An 11682-nucleotide genomic window follows, 5' to 3' on the forward strand; every position below is an offset into this window, starting at 1 on the left:
GTTTTCTGCAAGTTGTCCAAAACAACCTTTTACTACTCAAAGGTTGTGAAGATATTCTCCTATTTATCCTTCTAGATGCTTTATGGTTTATCTTTTACATTTAGGTCTATGATCTCTCTCAAATTAGTGTCTGTGTATGCTATGAAGTACAGGTCAAATTCATGTTTTTAATATGGAAATCCTGTTCCAGCATCATTTGTTGAAAAGTCAACACATCCCATAGAAGTGAGTTGGCCAGGACACCTGGGTGGCTCAGTGGGTTAAGCCTCTGCCTTTGGCTCAGGTCAAGATCTCAGGGTCCTGGGATCAAGCACTGTATCAGGCTCTCTGCTTAGTGGGGAGTCTGCTTCCCCACCTCGCTCTGCCTGCCTCTCTGCCTACTTGTGATTTCTCTCTCTGTCAAGAAAATAAATAAAATTTTAAAAAAGAAGTGAGTTGTCCATGCTGTCTAAAAATTACTTTTTCAATACTACATTAGTTATTCTATACTTGATCTTAGCCAAAAGGCCAAGAAGTGATGTTATAGTTGTTCTAGATGCTTTGCTTTCTTACACATTTTAGAGCCAATTTACACACACACACAAACCTACTAGGACTTTGGGATTTCACTGAGCTAGGTAGGTATAAAAGGAAACAACAAGTTTCCTTCCTATGTAAAGAAAAACCCAATTCTTGCCTACTATGTCTTTCTTCTCTGTGAGTCTACTTTAGACAGAACACTTCACTTCTGACACTTCTTTTCACCAAATGTATAGGGGTTTCCCCCCGACAAATAACAAACAAGTCTTGGATACAAGCTGAGTATCCTACAATTTAACTCAATTCTGACACTACCCGCCTGGCGATAGCATCTGGTAAGCATCTAGCATCTAAGCATCTAGCCCCCCTACCCCCTTCATAGGGGGAAGCCCATCAAAGCCTAGGCTTCTTAATAACGGCGACGAATTTGGAGCCTCCAAAGACCCCTTCCTCGGGTTAGTTAGATTAATTTGCTAGAGCAGCTACTAGAACTCAGTGAAACATTTACTTACATTTACCAGTTTATTAAAGGTTACAATAAAGAAGACGGAAGAATAGCCAGATGAAAAGAGTCTTAACACGAGGTCAGAGAGGATGTTGAGTGCAGAAGCTTCTGCCTCTGTGGAGTTGGGGTGAACCACCCTCCTGGTGTGAATGTGTTGGCCAGCCTAGAAGCTCTCTAAACTCCATACTCTTGGGATTTTATGGAGTCTTCCTCACATAAGCAGGATCAATCATTAACTCCATTTCTAGCCTCTCCCGTCTCAGGAGGACAAGGGGTAGGGCTCAAAATCCAAGCTTGTAATCATGGCTTGGTATTTCTGGTGATGAGCCCCCATCCCAGAGGCCACTCAGAATTGCCTCGTCAGAACAGACGATGCTCCTAGTTTTCTTATCACTTAGGAAATTACAAGTGTTTTAGAAGCTCCATGCCAGGAACCAGGATGAACTCCAAATATATATTTCTTATTATAAAGCACAACATGCTTCAACTTCAATATGCTTCTCTGCTGGTGTACAAATCCTCTCTAGCTTCTTTTTTGACACAAAAGAAAAGGATCCCTCCACATTTTGAGGGTTAACTTCTCTGCCAAACTTTTGATTTCCTCTCAGTCTGGCTCCTCTTTTCCTCTTGAATTAAATTTGAAAGACCTTTAGCACCTGCTCCACCCCTACCTTCGCCTCCAGAATTCTCTCCAATCACATACATATAACTGCTGCCTTCCCTTCTCACATGTCTGCTCATTTCTTTAATCCTTGTAGTAGAGGGTCCACCTTCTATCAGTTTCCAGACCTTCTCAGTTATGAATAAACTTCAATTTACCAGAGCCAGTACCTCATCCGTCCTCCGCTGCTCCTGTCTGTGGTGCTGTGCTCAGGTGACTTTCTCTGTCTCCTTGGTGAAACTCTCTTTTCCTGTGATTCTTTTTCCCTCCGGTATAGCCATTCCTACCATTGTTCGGTGGCCTCAAGAGAGACTAGAATTCATCTAATATTCCCAACTTCATACCTGCAAATCTGAAAAATCATCATTTTTCTGGTCAAAATAGAATATTTCTCCCTTGCTTGACTTGCAGCAGTTCCTCCAATTTGAAGGAGATCCTATCTTTTCTCACCTTCTCAGAGACCTCTCTCTAACAATTGGCTTTACGTGTTCTTGAATCTTAAACCTCTTCTTTTCTGCTCCTTTTTCTCAACATCATGAAAACATCGTCTCCATCTCTCTCTCTTTTTTTTTTTTTTTTCATTTACTTTTACACCCAGTACACAGGGAAACTTTCTAGGAGTTGTGTGTACCCATTGTCTTCCCTTACATCCTTTCTGGTCACTCCTCAGGTCTCTGAAATGTGACCTTTGCTCCCAATGTGTCAGTAAAAAACCTCACCAAGGCTACCAATGACAGGTTTCCAAAATCCTTTGGAACTTTGTGGTCCCTTGACTTCTTGATAGCACTGACATTGTTCACGACTTCCTCCTTCTCCTGCGTCCCCTCACCATGACTGCTTCCTCCCCACACCATGGATAAGCCTCTCCTTCAGATTCTGTCCTGAGCTTCCTTCTTTTCTCACTTTCCCTGAGTGATTTCACCTATCTATTACTCCACGGATATTTACTGAGCACCCACTGTGAGTCAGGCACTGATCTAAACCCTGAAGATACTACAAGTGCCTACTCTCATGGACTTGACAGTTGCCAATGATCTCAATTCCATCCGGATCCTGATGACACGTAAATTGGCCTCCAGTCCCGATCTCTCTCTTTTGTCTCCTTGGTCTGCTTGGCTGTTCCACATACACCTCAGTATTTCGAGAACTAAAATTTCCATCTTCAGCCCACCTCCAGACCAGCTCTCCTCTTACTATCTCAGTTACACAAGCCACAAAGTGTTCATCATCTTTGTTTACCATCTTTGAGTCTTCCTTTTCCTTCTCTTCTAATCTAATCAGTAACCAAGTCCTGACAATTATCTTCTAATCCTCTGAGGTGCCTCTGGAATCCATCCAGCCATGGGGCTCTTCATGCCCCATACTATTGTTCTAGTTTAGGCCAACATCTCTAACATCCCCATTGATCCCCCAACAGGTCCCTCCAGTTTTGATCATTTCACCCTACCCCATCTTCAATCCATTGTCTACACTGTGGCCATAGTCATTTTCTAAGATAACTCTGATCACAAGACCTCCCTGCTTCAAATTCCTTGTTGCCTTTAAAACAGAAGCCAATCCCTTTAACGGGGCCCAGAGAGTTGCTGCTTACCTTTCCATCCCTTCTCTCCCCACTACCCTCTTCACTCTCAACCTTCCTGCCACACAGACTTTCTCTCCCAGTGCCTGGGTATGCCATGCTCCCTCATACCTCTGAGCCTTTGGAAGTGCTCCTCCCCTAGCCTGAAACACTTTCCCACTGGAGCTTCTCTTCTCACTCAGCTAACTGCTACCTACCCCAGCCTCAGCTTAAACCCTACTTTTAGAACACTTTCCTTAAAATATCTAGTCCGTACATCAATGCCACCCAGTCCTATCCACCACTGTATGATTTTCTGATTTCTGTTGTTATTCTTTGTGCCCTTCCCCCCATTAGACTTTAACCAAAAAGGAAGGCCACTACATGGTCTATACATGTCACTCTTGCTGTGCTGTTGCATTCCAACTTTTAGAAAGTTCCAATTAATACAGATTTGTCAAATGAATGAATAATTTCTAGCCCTTCTTCTGCTTTCTAATACAGATATTGTTTAAGATTCATGTCTCTGGGCTTTACTCAGTTTCCTTCTTTATCATTGATTCCTAGGCTTCAATGATCAGGTCTGTGTAAAGAAGTCTCCAGTCTACCCACAGTCTGAATATCTCTGAGCACCAAGTCTGCATTTCCAACATGATGCTAGACATTCATGCCTGTAAGTTTTTTTCACCACCTCAAGTAAAAGCTATAAAAACATTAAAAGCATGCAAGGATATGTATTCAAGGATGTGTAATGCAACACTGTCTATAATATTGAAAAACTGTAAACAACCCAAATGCCCATCAAAAGAGAATTGGGTAAATAAATTCTAATACTACTGTAAAGCCTTAGAAAGACTAAAAAGATTTATATACTGAAATGAAAAGATGTCCTTGATATACTCTTAAGTAAAAAAGCAGGTTTCAGAATGATAAATATAGTTTAGTTTCATCTTACTCAATCATTCAGCATGCATATATTGAACATCTACTACTTGCCAGTTTCTAGTCCAGGTGCTGGGAATGTACAGAGAACAAGACAAGATCCTTGTTTTCACAGAGTTTTCTAGACAGATGATAAGCCAATTACATATATGTGAAATGTCAGGTAATGGAAAGTGCTATGAAGAAATAGCATTGGGGTGCCTGGCTGGCTCAGTCAATAGAGCATGCCAACTCTTCATCTCTGGATCGTGAGTTCAAGCCCCACATTGGGCATGGAGCCTACTTTAAAAAAAAGAAAAAAAGAAACAGCATTATGAGATGTGCTATTTTAGGTAGGTGGTCAGAGAAGACCTTTCTGAAATAGTGACAGTTGAACAGAAACTTGAATAAAGTGAGGATGGAATCTTGTGAATATTTGGGGAAAGGACATTCCAATCAGAAGGATCAGCCATCAAAAAGCCTGTTGTAGTAGCAAATTCAGCTGGCTTTAGAAGCAGCAAGGAGACCTGTGCTGCTGGGACAAAGTAAGGGGAGCAGAGAGGTGGGACATGGGGCCATATAGTTCACCTGGGGAGGGGCCATATAGTTCACATGGCAGGGGATCTAGAGTCCACTGTAAATGTGATGGAAAGGCAGTCTTTGGAGGTGTATCTGTTACAACATGTTGGTGTTTCACTGAAAAAAGTTGGAAAAATATATGCCAACTCTTATCAGAAAATAGCTCCAGATATGGGATTACAGGAGACTTTTTTTGAACTCTACACTTTTGTTGTGTTTAAATGTTTTATAGTGAGTGTGTATTCATTTGGTAATCAGAAAGGGAAAAGATGGTTTTAAAAACGTGTGCATACCCTTGACTCATCAATTCCCCTTCAAGAAAAACATCCTTTAAAAAAATTAAATTCTTGAAAATGTGTGTATAAGGATGTTCATTATAGGGTTATTTACCAAAAATCAGAACTAACTTAAATGTTCAACAATAGAAAATTGACAGAAGAAATTATGGGAAATTGTACAATGAAATCATAGAAGTCCTGACAAAGTCTGTCAGAGAGTATCACCCCAGGCTCAAAGCCTAGTTCAATTCTCAACTCTGAAACCTTTTCTGGACACACCTGCCTAAAATGATCTCTTCCTTCTTGAACTTGATTTGTGCCTATTGTCTATTGCACTCCACGGCCCTTACCCCACATACTATTCCATTATGGAACAACAAATTTAGTTCACACTTGGCTCACCATAAGCTTTGCTAATGGAAGGAGAGCCGGCAGAACAATTCCAGACAATAGATAATTCATTCCTTTGTAAATGCATCACAACATTTCTTTTGCAGTAGATTCACCATTCTAATTAGCTTTCCTTATGCTAATATTAAAAGTAATGAGCTTATCCAAACACATACACAGGTGGCAAAGGCAAAAGACCCAGAAAAAGTCTGAAAAAGAAAGTTCCCCTGAGTAGCCCCCAAGGTGGACAATAAGCACTGGGGTCCTAAGGGTCTTCAGGGCCCTTCCCCTACACAATCACTAAGTCCCTTTTACTGAGAGACCCGAGTACATCCCTCTCCTCGGGCCTCTGGGGCCCCTGCTCTGGGCTTGCAAGGCTGGGAGGTACCTGAGTTCAGTTCTGAGTCCCTGTGAGCACACACTTCTCCTGGCCCTGAGGCAGTGAAGCAGTCCCTTGATGAGTCACTGGGGCTGTCTTCCTCCCAGTCCAATCTGCTGGCCTCACAGCTGATTCAGCAGCTCCTACAGAGGCCAGTTCACCTCCCTTCCACCAGCCTCATGGTTGTCTCCTCTGGAAGGGGCAGGATGTCCTTAGAGAGAAAGGGACCACACTAACTCACTTTTCCCACAGCCATCCTAAACTGTCTTTCTTTTGTGTGACATGAGGGCTCGCTGGGGAAGCCTCTTCCTCCTGGCAGCCCTGAGAGGCAGGCAGGGTTTTCTACCAAGTGGGGCATTTGAGGGGGTCTGGAGTAATTCCCCTCTTTCCTACCAAATCCTCTCTCTGCAAGCTGAGTACTCATCAGTGACGCAGGAGTTAACCAAAGAAGGACATATTTAGTACTGCTAAGTGCTGACACTGGTGAATGTGTTTGTCTTAGGGCTGCCTTTTTGTTTTTTCTTTTTCTTTTCTTTCTTTCTTTTTTTTTTTTTTAATAAGGCTGCCTAATTCTGAAGCCCGGAAGGGTCCTCTACATGGATGGTTAGTCTCTTAAACTTTTTATTGATTCTAAAATGGATTGTTGGGTGCCCTGTTCCATGCCTCTGCACTAACTCACCAGCTCTTGTTAGGGAAAAAAAGGGGGGAGGGGATATTTGGGTTTTGTTTTAGGGGTTTGTTTGGAGCGTTTTGGGGGGGTTGTTTTTGCCTTTGAAAATTCCCAGGAAAAGAAAATCCATTGCTGTAAGCAATCTTTTCCCATGCTTTTGTCCCCCCAACCCCCTTCTCTCAATCCCTCCTTTCCCTCCTCATATCCCTACCCTTCTTTCCCCATTTGCCAACTTAGCCCAGAAGTCCTCTCCCTCCCCTTCTGGTTCCTCTCTCCCCTCCCCACCTGGACAGGAGATGGGTATGGTTCTACTAGGAGATGCCTGCGGCCTTAGACTCAAGAAACCTGCACTCTTAATCTTGTCACCTGGCTTTGGCACCCATCCCATGGTCCCGGCTCCCTCTGAATAAAAAGAACTCTACATTCTATTGAAGTCTTTAACAAGGCAGAGTTCACAGCCCCACTGGCTAAAATCCTCCCAATCAGTCCTTTCCATGAGCCAAGTGGGCGCTTCTCACAGTGGGATCTGGGCACCAGAGCTAAAACAAAACAGCCCACCCCACCCCCCAAAACACCTCATTCTAGAGTCCCTCTGTTGGGCTAAACAAAGATTTAGGGGCCAGGCTCTATGCCTGGGCAGAAACCCAAAGGTAGAGGGGCCCTGTCCGAGGGGCTTCTCACTGAACTTTTTCTCACTAAACTTTTCTGGAGCACACCTGGTCACTGGCCAGCAGCATGAAGCCACCTTCCTGCCCCAGCCTCCAACAGAAGTGACAATTCTGGTTCCTTGCAGAGTCACAAAGGTCCTGAATAGTAAGGCTCCTTAGACATCCCGGTATCAGAGATGGAAACTGAGGCCCGGGAAAGTCCTGAGTAGGTCACCTTGCTGGTGGCTGTGTCAGGCCTGGGCCTGTTTCCTATTCCCCCACAGCACCTTGTTTCCCTGACATTCCTTTGAGCTGATGAGCCAGGCAGAATCCATGACAGCTGGCTGCTTCTGGGCTTGGCTTCATTGTTCCCTTCCCTTGGGACTTGTCCAGATAAACTTCCCAGCATGCTGAGAGGCTCACCTCCCAACTTGGAAGGACAGTTCTCTGTGAGGAGCAGAGCCAAAGAAACTCAGTCAGGTTAGCACTGATAGGGTCAAGCTCTCAATGCAATTGCCTCCTGACCCTGCAGCCAGAGCCCTCAAATGCCTACAGACCCGGACTATGCTTGAGAGCATGGATTTTGGGCTCTTGAAAGTCATCCAGTGCAGGATTTTCAAGCTAGAGGTTCCAAACCATTCATTGGTGGCAAAATCTAATTTTTTAAAGGCAAAGAAAAAGTAGAAATATCAGGGTATAACATAGTTGTGGTAGGCAGACTCTCAGAGGACCCCTCCCAGTGACTTCACATAATCACCTCGAGTATGGAAAGGACCTGTGACTATAATGGGCCATCACTCCCAAGATTATGATAGTTATGCAGCAAAGGAAGGGATTTTGCAGAAGTAATTAGGGCCCATAATCAGCTGGCTTCGAGGTAATCTAAAGAGTTATTATCCTGGATAGGCCTGACCTAATCAGGTTAACTCTTCAAAAGAGAGGTCCTTCCGTGGGCTTTGCAGAAGAAGCAAGCTGCCATGAATTCTAGTGCTGCAAGGGAATGACCTCTGCCAACAACCATGGGAGCTTGGAAGAGAACCCGAGCTTTGGACAGATGGCTGTCCCAGCGGGCACCTTGACTGTGGCCTTGTGAGACCTTGAGCAGAGCACCCAGCTACACTGTGCCTGCCCTTGACCCATGAAAACAGAGATTACAAATATATGTTGTTTAAGCCACTAAGTTTGTGGTCATTTATAACACGACAATAGAAAACTAATACAATACTCCAACAGAAAAGATGAGTATTATTGACTTTTTTTTTGGTTGTGTACATAGATACATAAGTATTAAACCATGGTATAAAATCCATGTTTGTTTTGAGAAGTGGTTAAAACTTTGAAAGCTACTGATGTAGTTGGAGAGGGATTCATCCAACATTAGGCAGCCATTTCTGGGAGAATCAAAACTAGAATCCAAGTATCTCTGGCCAAGGCACCCTCCCTCATACCACCCTGCTTAATGATGTTAGGAAACATTAATTCCTTTTTTTTTTTTTTTTTTTTTTTTTTTTGAGAGGAGAGAAGAGTGGAAATGAGATGGTTTACCCTGGTCAGGTCAGTTCCTTCTGAGTCAGGATATTGCCACCTCATGACTTTCTTCTTTTGTCAACTAACTATTCCCCCCACCTCGAGGTCCATCTCACTGTATGATATTACTATGGGTTAAGTGCTTTGCAGAAATGATCTTGGTTAATTCATAAACCAGGTAAATGAAGTAGACATTAATACTTCTATTTTCCAGATGACAAAAGGGAAGCTCAGAGAGGTTAAGCAAAGCATACCCGAAGACACAGAGCTGGGAACTGGTAAACCCAGGATTCCAACCCATGCCTGAGCCCTTCACCAGACTTCTGACACCAAATGTGTGGGTTTCCCACAACAAGCAGTTCTCCAGTTCTCTGGGGACACCAACTGGGTGTCTTGTAATTTAATTCAATTCTGACACTAACCTGCTTAAGGATTCAGGCCCATAAGACATACCTACACTTCAGATGCAAATCACAAGGAATGGGTCCCTAAGTGACTTACATTTCTGTCCAACTTGGCAATACATCAGAGGTTCTCACAACCCTTTCCTTGAGTTCAGTAATTTGCTGTAACAGCTCATAAAACTCAGGGAAACACGGTAAGTGCTATTAATGATTGATTATGAAGGATACAAATGAATTACCAGATAAGAAGTACAAAGAGTGAGGTCCAGATCCATCCTGAGTGCGATATCCTTCTGGCACGTGGGTATACTCACCAACCTGGAATCTCTCTGAACCCCTTCATTTAGAGTTTTTGTGGTTCCATGAAATAGGCAAGCTTGGTTACATCATTGACCTTTGGTGGATAACTCCATTTCCAGTCCCTCTGCTTACTAGAGGTCACAGGCGGGGCTGAAAATTCAGACCCTCTGATCACAGGGTCAGCTTCTCAGCCAAGCAGCCTCCGCTTTCCAGGAGTCACCCCATTAGGATCACTCAGTTGTGGTTGGATGGGGACTCCCCTGTCACACCTATCACTCAGGGAATGACAAAGCTTTTTAGGAGCTCTGACCAAGCAACTGGGGACTGAGACCCCAGTGCGTGTGTGTGTGTGTGTGTGTGTGTAAACAACAAAGTCAGAGAGACAAGTGGCGGTGAAATAAGAAAAGGATTAACTTCAGTGAGGCCAACACTGGGAAAACAGCAGGCTAGAGTCTCAAAGATGGTCTCCAAAGTGCTATGAATACTTCCAGGTTCATATGAGGAAAATGTGGGACAAACGTCAGTGGGTATGTGCAGGTGGACAGTGAAGGTCAGGTCGGTCCCTTTCTCAGGGTCAGCCACCAGGGTCTTGCTGGTTTGGTGCAGTCCTTACTGCTTGAGAGGGTAGTTTAGGTTCCCAACAAGGGATGCTTTGTCTGCAGGGTCTTTGCCTGAGTTGAGAGATAAGCTTGAAAGAAGAACTTGATCCTTAGAAAGTGCAGACTACGGTAGAAATGGCGGCAGTTCAAGTCCACTTTCAATCTCACATTATCGCAGCCCTTAGCAACTGAGTGCCCTGCTCCCCATAGACAGTCTCTCTCACAGACATTTAGTTGGCTCAGACTTTGTGTCTGGGAAATGTCTTGGGTTTTGAGAGAAGCTCCTTATAGGTAGTAACACGTAGCTCACATTTATTGAGCCTTTACTCTATGCTGAGCACTGCGAAAGGCACTTCACATTCACTATCTCATTAAATCTTCACAACATTATGAAAGTAAATACTGCAATCTACAGACAGCAAAACTGAAACTCGAAGATGGCGTCAAGAAATAACTTACTTGCGTTTATAGTAGGAATGCAAGGATAATTCACTATTAAATAATCCATTAATATAAGTCACCATTTGAATGGGTCTATTGAGAAATAAACATGTGATTTCACCTAAATGATAAGAAAGCTTTTGGCAAAATTAAAAAAAAAAAAGGAGCAACCACCTTGGAAAACAGTGGCAATTCCTCAAAAGGCTAAACATAGGATCCGATAACTCCACTCTTGGTGTAAAGGTTTGAGAAACCAAAACATCTGTCCACACAAACACTTGTAAAAAGATGTTCACAGACGTGTCATTCACAATAGCCTGAAGGTAGATGCAGTGCAAATGCCCACCTACAGATGACTGGATAAACACATTGTGAGGTCACCATGCAGTGGCTCGTTGTTAGTATCTAAAAAGGAATGAAGTTCTGATTCGTGCTACAATATGGATGAACCTGGAAAACATGATGCTGGGTGACAGAAGCCAGTCCAAAAAGACTACATATTGTTATGATTCCACTTACGTGAAAAATCCAGAATAGACCCATTCATACAGATCAAAAAGAGATCAGCAGTTGTCTGAGGCCAGAACAGGGATGAGGGCTGCCACAGGAATGAGGAATGACTCCTGATGAATATCAGGTTTCTTTCCGGGATGTTAAAAATACTCTTAAATTCGATAGTGGCAATGCTTGTACAACTCTGTGATTGTACTGAAAAACCACGGAGCTGTATGAACTTTAAAGAGGTGAATTTTATCATATATGAAATCTATCTAAAACTTTTATAATGAGAGGAGGGGCACCTGATTAGCTCAGTCAGGAGAACACGCCCCTCTTGATCTCAGGGTCGTGAGTGTGAGTCCCATATTGGGTGGAGAGATTACCTTAAAAAAGAGAGAGAGTCAGAAAGAGAAAAAGGAAGAAAAGAAAAAGCAACCTAGCTATCCTGCTGGGAAGTCCAAATGGAGATGCCACATGGAGTTAAAAAACCCTGGAAATACACGCAAAAGGAGAGAGGCCCTGCCTTCCCAGCTCCCAGATGAAGTCTTAAAACAACTCCAACCCCAGCCCCCAAGCACTGCACCCGTGCAGGAGAAGCCAAGCAAGATTAGCAGAAGAACTGCCCTGCTGAGCCAGATCTACACACAGAGCTATGGAAGCTAATAAAACAAATCTCACTATAAGCCACTACACTTGGGGATAGTTTGTTCTACATGGATAGATCACCAAAACAGGCGTTTGGGAAAAGATACCATGGACTCCACATGGGTCAGAGATCTAAATGCAAAACCTGAAACAAACATGTT

At 43.5% G+C, this 11682-nt stretch overlaps 1 pseudogene; it reads right to left on the reverse strand.

Moving 5' to 3' along the window:
- Positions 1 to 382: 382 nt before the first annotated feature.
- On the reverse strand, positions 383 to 519 carry LOC122894791 (annotated as a pseudogene).
- Between the last annotated feature and the right edge of the window lie 11163 nt (positions 520 to 11682).

Source organism: Neovison vison, chromosome 13, assembly GCF_020171115.1.
Source record: "Neovison vison isolate M4711 chromosome 13, ASM_NN_V1, whole genome shotgun sequence".
Lineage (NCBI taxonomy): Eukaryota > Metazoa > Chordata > Mammalia > Carnivora > Mustelidae > Neogale > Neogale vison.